General features: G+C 46.0%; 1 protein-coding gene across 1 annotated transcript in view; it reads left to right on the top strand.

The window, feature by feature from the left end:
• Nucleotides 1-3,923: 3,923 nt before the first annotated feature.
• The window catches only part of LOC135547375 (BCL-6 corepressor-like), a 65,238-nt gene continuing 60,743 nt past the window's right edge, over nt 3,924-8,418 (top strand). Inside the window, 1 exon segment of the mRNA XM_064976352.1 lies at nt 3,924-4,990. The gene's annotated coding sequence lies outside the window, so the exon portion shown is untranslated.

Genomic DNA, 8,418 nt, shown 5'->3' with positions numbered 1-8,418 from the left:
TGGGCTTTATTCGAATCGGAAACACGTGTTTACATTGCCAGAGCAAGTGAAATAAACAAAAGTGGGATGACTCAAAGCAACATCAACAAAAAAATATCGCACTATCATGCCTTCTCTCCTGCCATGGCTAATCGCAGTAGCACGGGAAGGGAGTGAAGCGCCGGAGGCCTCTCGGAGCTCGGTAGCCCCAATGTGTTTATGAGCGTGTTTGTGTGTGTGTTTATTTGAAAGAGAGTGAGAGGTGGAAACTGAGCTGCACTTCCTAACCTCCTGCCAAATGTATGACCATATTTCCCTCAGATAACCCAGACCCACAAATAATTAGAAAACAAATCCAATTTTGATAAACTCCCATATCTACTGGGTGAAATACCACAGTGTGCAATCACAGCAGCAAGATTTGTGACCTGTTGCCACAAGAAAAGGGCAACCAGTGAAAAACAAACACCTTTCTAAATACAACCTATAGTTATGTTTATGTTCTCTTTTGTACATCATTACAACACTGTATATAGACATATGACATTTGAAATGTCTTTATTCTTTTGGAAGTTTTGTGAGTGTAATGTTTCCTGTTAATTGTTTATTGTTTATTTTACTTTTGTTTATCATCTATTTCACTTGATTTGGAGTGTGCGCAGCCTGACAGCTCAGCCAGAGTGGGAATAGAGGGGTGGGGGGGGGGGTGACGAGGTTACGAGCGGAACTCGACAGAGCTCTCCCGGAGGGAGGGAGGGAAAGGGGCGAAATTCGTTGTGCTATCAAAGGCTAGTGGTCTGCTCAGAATGCTTGGAAGCCAGGCTAATCTTTTTTGTCTTTTGACATTTTTAGGGAACCCTGCTAAATGTAGGTTATTTGATTACAGACCATTTTAATTTCAGCCCAATAAAACTCGTTTTCTACATATTTTATATGCCCACACCTGGTGTTGCAGGTCTAAATCAGTCCCTGATTTGAAGTGAACAATGAAAAAATGCAGTGGAACTGGCTTCAAGTTCCAGAGTTGAGTTTTATAGGGGTCTATATTCTCGGCCCTTAACGATTTTCTCGCTTCGCGTTTCTCTTTGTATCACTGATCAGCCTTGGCACGGGGCCATGCTTGCCCGACTGCGCTGGTCTGTAATTATCCCTGGTGAGGTTGCGCTAACGCAGCGTGGCGCTCCTGTGGGGAACCGGTTAGCCCGGCACGGCGGGGGGGCTGTTGCGTACGTGCGCGTGTGTGGATTGTGATAAGGAATCCGTAGCGATCTCAAGGTGGATTCCCGATTATTAGGGAGGGCGCAGTATGAGTGTAAGAGAGGTGTCCGTGTGTTAGAAAGTGTGTGTGTGTGTGTGTGTGCTAAAGAAAAATAGTAGGGTTTGTCTGAGTAAGTGTATATTATAAAAGTGTGTGTGTCTGTCCATATGTGGATTGCGGTAAGCGATCCATAACGATCTGCAGGTGGATTGTGCTGATTAGGACCGGCTGCTGCTAGCTGAGCTGCGTGCAAAGAGCTTCCTGAAACCTGAGCCTGAGGTGTGCGTGTGGCATTTGTGTGTTAGTGAGATATTGTGCGTGACACTGTGCTGGTTTGCATGTTGGCCGCCCTAACCGAATGTGTTTGTGTGTGTGTGTGTGTGTGTGTGTGTGTGTGTGTGTGTGTGTGTGTGTGTGTGTGTTCTGTGTATGTGTGTGTGTGTGTGGGGGTGTTTCTGTACAAAATGTATGTGTCTTTGGCTGTGTGTGTGGGGGGTGTTTCTGTACAAAATGTATGTGTCTTTGGCTGTGTGTGTGTGTGTGTGTGTGTGGGGGGTGTGTGTTGTGTGTGTGTGTGTGTGTGTGTGCCAGCGGTGTGTTTGCCAGTGTGTCTACTGTGTGCGATTGCCAGTAATGTGTGTGCTTCTCTAACTGTTTCCATGGGGCTTTGTGTGTGTGTATGTCAGCGTTGCTCCAGTGTCTGATTGCAGCAGCAGATGGCTGGATCACTGTGACCTCCCAGAGTGCTGCTCCTACACTGGGGTGTGTGTGTGCATTCACTGTTTTGGTTTACTGACACACACACACGCATGCACAGACACAAACTCAGAGCTCTGACTGTTTCACATAAATATACAGGGGCAACTACAACTACCTCACACACAATCAAACTTACATGAGCACAAAGTCACACATCCACATGGATGCACACATGCGCAGAGCTCTGACTGTTTTACCACAAAGATTCATTCAATGGCTTTCAGCCTGGAAAGGTTTGCTTGTTTTTCTCAGAGCTCAGTTGACGTGTGTGCTCTTACATTTGAAAGAGAGGGAGAGAGATAGATGGTGTCAGTGCTCTGATGTAGGACTGGCCCGTGACTCCGAGTATGGTGGCTGTGTGTGCATGCTCCAGAGGGCCAATGCAGAGCTGAAAGGGGACGTGTGCATTCATGCATCCGAGCTTTGACCTTCTAGACCAGGCCAGTGACAACACTACCAGCCTTTGTCAGATGGACACTCCATCAGGTGGCCTTTTCCTGGTTGCACTTAAGTAGATCGATAACTATCACTAAAAGTCTGAAATATTCCATTTGTTATATGTTTATGACAATATTAGGACATTTTCCCCTACTATAAAAGGTTGTTTTTCCTTGCCATGTCACAAGGCTCAGAGGGTTTGGTTGAATGCAAAATGACACATTTCAGTTCTCTGAAAGACAATAGACAAAGTATTCTTCACGACCTGAGTTTAGTGTGAACCGTTTTCATATTTTTTAAATAGAAACAAAACCTGTTTTTGATCTGTGTATCTCTCACTCCCTTCCCTGATTCACCTTCCATACCCTTACTACTACAGCAACCCTTCCCCAGCCCAGGCTTTTCAGGATTCGCCACCCACTCTCATGCTAATAGCGCGCGCATGTGTGTGTGTGCAAATCCCTTGGGGCCAACGGCTCTCTGATTTCAGAGCAGAATAATGCAGCACTCAGCCCCTCTTTCATCTCCTCTCATTCTGCATTCTCTCTTTCTTCCTCTCTCTTTTCTCTTTCTCTGTCTGTCTTATCTGGTTCCCTCTCTCCTGTCCCTGCCTCTGCTTCTCTCTCTGACTTCAGTGGGCTCGTTTTAGGAAAATTCTCACCTGACAGTTTGCCTTCAAGGACTAATTTGTATGTTTTTTCAATGCGTGTGTTTGAGAGAGTGTGTGTGTCAGGCACTGCTTTTTCAGCTCCTACTCTCAGCAGCTGCATAAAATGCACCCAGACCTTCCCCTGCCAACTCTCCTCCCTGGCCTCTTCTCCCCTCCCACCTCCCTAACCCTCCCTCTCTCTCGCTCTCCCTCACACACCCACACACTCACCACACCTCCGGCTAGGCTGGATATCCCTCGCCTCCTCCTCTTACACACAGACCTAACAGATTCATCTCAGCCTTGAGCAACCAACAGAACGTCTGCCTTCCCACTTCCTCTTTCTGGGTCTGTCTCTCTCTCCCTCCCCTCCTTTCTCTCTTTCTGGGTCACTCTCTCATCCTCTCTTCTTCATCACACTTCTCACTCACTGCCTGGCATGACTTTGCAACATGCAATATTGAACCCAAATATGTACAGAGAAAAATAGATATGCTGTAAAACCAGTGTCCTTGGCCATCCCCTGTCAATATGTTTGGATGGTGTGACATATTTGAATTGTGAGACAATGTTTGGGTAATTGTGTAAAGCCCAAACTTCTGTACATTGGGCTGGTACTCGGGAAGTCTGCCCATCTAGTTCACTGTGTGTGACAGCACAGTGTTTACTGTCTTGATACCCAAGGTGTCAGACACACACACACACACACACACACACACACACACACACACACACACACACACACACACACACACACACACACACACACACACACACACACACACACACACACACACACACACTATCAACATAGGCCCCTGAGGGTCTGACTCAGAGGCTGAGGTGTGGAGGCTTTAGATTGGATGCTTTTCTTCAAGTTCTAGAATAAACGGCCCTTCGTTGAACTTGGACGAGCAGGTTCTCTCCCTCCCTTATTTTTTCCACTTCCCTCTCTCTGTCATAATCCTACTTTACCTCTTCACTTTCCTTATCCCACACTCTCTCGCTCTCTCTGCTTGATCCTCCCGTTAAGCTACGGCGTCATCCCCCAGTCAATTTCTACCCTTCATTTTTTCCCCCTTTTACCGTTCACTGCCACCCTCCCCCTCTTCTCGCTAGTGTTTTGTTTTACACGCCCGCCCCAGCGCGCGGTGTATGTGCAGGAGGTTTATGGTAATTGCGGTCTCCCGACTGGCCTTCTGGGTAGAGTCTGCGCGATTGAGAGAGCCGCTCGAGGTACAGCAATCCACTCCGCTCCGCTTGCCCTGTTCGGCGTCTTCAGCAACTCGGCACGAAAGGAGCTACCAGGAACTTTCAGAGAAAAACTACGGAAAGATATACATTCCCGACCTTTTTCCCAATATCTACGGATATAAATAGTATATTTTCGGAATAGACTGGGATTGACGAGATTGGAAGTAAGAGCTTTGAAACGGCATGCTCTGATAAAACCCAACATGGCGCTGCGAGATACGACCAAGCTGAATGCATTTCTGGAGTCCGCGGACCTTACCACCTGTATCCTTGCGCACTGCTAAACTGTACGTTACCAGCCACTGGGACGTTCTATAAAGGATGATTGGAAACCTTATTTCTAGGGATTTGTCACACTAAGTCGATTTTGACGGGTTTTCTCTCGTTTGTAAACATATTGACATTTCACTGTGAAAAAGTATTGTGCGAGTGTAAAGGAAACACTATAACATATGGTTTAATTGACTGACAAGTAAATAACCCGTTAGACACACTTCTAAATATTTATATCCAACGGTTTGAATGTTCACTGGCCCGAGATGTCTATGGTTTTATAACGGAATCGTAACCTCAACGCACGAATATTTGCTCAGAGCCGTGAACAACTTGGAAAAACGGGAAAAGGAAAGTTGGAAATAGAGGATATTGACCAGGTAAGACAAATATTTGGGTAATAAAGACGTTTGGTTTTGGTGGGTCTTGTATTCGTTCTGCCACTGTTGAATGGTTATAAACTGTGATCTCCCCCCTCCTATGAGATGATAGCCTATTGTGGGTATCCTATCAACACCACAACGACAGAAATTGATTTTCTCCAACCTGACTCTGTCAACCCAGAAGTGTAAGCTTACGAAGCCTGGAAGAGAATTGTGTAAAGTTCTACTATACAGGTTCGGAGGGATTTTTATCTCGGTGTCTGCGTGCGTGAGAGAGCGAGAAGGGGGGGAAAGAGGAACGGCAACTTCTAAGAATAGCGCATAGGGTGGTCTTTGTGTGTTTCGGCGGGGCAGTGGCATGTGGTTGATAAATAACATGGGTTTAGTCAGTCATTCGGCCCTGTGCTTGGCGACCGGGACCGTCCTGTCAACCCGGAGAGCGATGAGTCGGTAAGTCATACAGGACGACGCTTCCCCGTCAACGAACGGTTCCGAGAACGGTTGGATGGAAAGTGACTGATAAGACTGAAGTAGGCTACTAAATAAACCTGATTTTCTTCACCAGATCGATCTAAGTGTTCTCACTGTGTGCGTGTGCGCGCCCTAAACAAGGTTACGGAATCCAGCCTCGCCCTGCCAAGAGGAGGGGATTGTTCCGTTTACACACGGTTCAACACAGTTCAACACACTCCATCTCTCTCTGTCATTTGAACCCGATCTGGGATACAGGCTACAGGGCTTTTTGCCTGCCTGGCAGTTTCAGTCTTAAATCACCACCGTGCACCATTCCTTAACTTTTTGGGAGATAGTTTTCTTCCATATAGGTATATTGTCGCTCATGCACATGTTCTAGCTCCGCACGCAGCCACTGCCGTATGCCAGGGTTTCTCGCAATGACTGCATGGTTTTTCGCCCCGCATGAGGCATGTGTGACCTCCGGCCAGTGATAGAACACTAATTGGGGCGCGATCGATGTCTCCATTGGTTGCAGCTCAATGGTATTAGTTAGGGTTCTAGAATTACGATTCTATAATATTGTAGTCGACTAAATCGTCTCTCTGGTATACAAACGCCGTTTCAAATACACCAGCATATACGCAAACACCCACACCCTGTTTAGCCTTGTACTTAAATATACATATAGGCTACTTCGCTTGCCTGAGCTTATGTCTACGACGCACGGCTGGGAAGGAGATTACACGGGGCATGGCCTACTCTTTCCCTAACCGCCTTGCGCTGGTATAGACGGAAACCGTGATTTATGACATAGTGTTTGCCCCCTAGTCATTGTGGCAGATAAGTGATCACTTCAGATAGGCAGAGGACCAAAGTCAAAGTGAGAGCTTGCGTTGCGATTGTCCCATGACATGACTCAGCAATGATAGTAAGTACCCTGAAAGTGGGGAAATCATTTGGTTTATTTGGATAGAGAAGGTTTTGGTCTGTGCAAACGGACTCATAGTAGAAGGAAGAGAAGGGTGTGCTTTCCCAATGTAAATAACATTTGAGATGGCTATAGAGAGATTATTTTACCCCTATACAAGATAAATCAAATGAAGCAGCCAACGGGTCAAAAACTGGTTGAATCAACGTAGTATCCCATGTAATTTCAACCAAAACATTAAATTTAGGATTTTTTTTCCAGCTAAATCTAATGGGTGACTTGTTTGGTTTATTTCACGTTAAATTACCGTTAGTTGATGACTCAACCAAATGTAAATCAGAACTGGACATTGAACTGACGTCTGTGCCCAGTGGAAGGTATTCTGTTTCCGATATCCAAATTTCCATATAGACTATGTCTTGACAAGTTGCATCTTGGTTTTTTGGTTTTGTTTGCCTTCCTCCAAGCCTTCAGTGGCCTTGCGCACAGCACAGAGCGTACACACACACACACACACACACACACACACACACACACACACACACACACACACACACACACACACAGCATAGGGGAACAGTGGGAGGTATCCATATTTAGTCAATAACTTATCGATTTGTTGGACAATGCCACTGTAGGTCTATGCTAGATGCGTAATGCGTAATGATGCGCTATGCGTAATGATGCGCACTTCACTTAGCATCTTTATTGTGATTGTTCGTGAGTGACCCGTTTCATAACGTTTTTTATTTATTCAAGTTGTATGCATTATGTGGTTGTTGTATCCTTTTTTGTGCAATTATTGAAAGACTGGATAAGAGTGACTGAATGGCCCAGAGTAAACGACCCGCTTCTTTCTAAAGCTGTGTATAGTGCATAGGCTAACATTTAATCAGCAGACCTATAATTGGACTTTCAATCTCACAGAGTTGATTCCACCTCGGGCTACTATACTTCATAAAGCCTAAAGCCTAAAACAGCTCATTCTGGTTGCAGTTTATTTTATAGCATCCCATTGGACTGTTTAGCGCCTCATTGCCTACTATGCTCGTGGGATGAGGTCAGCCGTGCTGATTCATTCTCCAGGTGTCCGTTCGCGCCCAGAGGTTAAAATTACGCACGAGAGAGAGAGCAAGAGGGACGTTGTAGGGGTGGGGGTGGGGGTGGGGGTGGGGGGGACTAGACATGAAAGGAAGAAGAAAATGAGAGGCCCCATAATTCCCCCCTGACGATGCAGTAGATTAGCCTGCTATAGCGTAGGTTGCACGTTATTTCATTGAATGGCTCGCCATCACGTGAAGCAAGGTCATTGTTTCCTCTCGTTGTGCTCGAGTTACGATCTCCCCATACACTATACAACCATGCCTATATGGGCAGGTCGGGGACTTTATAAATGGAGCAGGAAGAAGATTGCATAGACACTGATCTTAAGTCAATTTTGTGTTTATCCCCTTAAATGATTGGATCAGGTGGGTAAAGCCTACCCTGATCCTCGATCTGTGCCTATCTACCCGGAGCCTGGCAGGCCATTGTCCTGCCGTTTGATGGATCTGGTATTTGTGACAGCGTCTCTAGGCTCCCCGTGGGGCGGCATGGAGATGATGATCTGCGTCGCGCAGGAACAATCTCACCACCTCCATTCTAAACCCATTAAACGCTGTTGGGCCGTTTTGTAATCGGCTGAAATCAATGGATCTACGAGGGGGAATCCATGCGCTAATATGTCAATATAATTCTCTGTGGCCATGTGGGCGACCATGTCTGTGTCACCTGACTTTGGTTCGATATGGTGAAATGGACAGTAATCCTTCTGTATGGGAAGTGAGAAAGAATGACAGTATGACCTATTAAAAATGAACCGTTATGTTTTTATGATTCACAGTAAATCCCTGCTGCAGGTATGGCAAGGCATGTAGTTTTCTTTGGAGCTTGTGTTGGTATATCCCCTGTCATTATGTTGTTGTCTAGCGATTGTAGCCCCGAATATAGGCAATGTTTTCTGCTGACAGCGTTGCTGAGACAAAGCTTCAGCCCTCCCATT

Source organism: Oncorhynchus masou, chromosome 10 (assembly GCF_036934945.1).
Source record: "Oncorhynchus masou masou isolate Uvic2021 chromosome 10, UVic_Omas_1.1, whole genome shotgun sequence".
Taxonomy (NCBI): domain Eukaryota; kingdom Metazoa; phylum Chordata; class Actinopteri; order Salmoniformes; family Salmonidae; genus Oncorhynchus; species Oncorhynchus masou.
The sequence above is the reverse complement of the archived record's forward strand: the minus strand, read 5'-3'. Positions and strand labels throughout refer to the sequence as shown.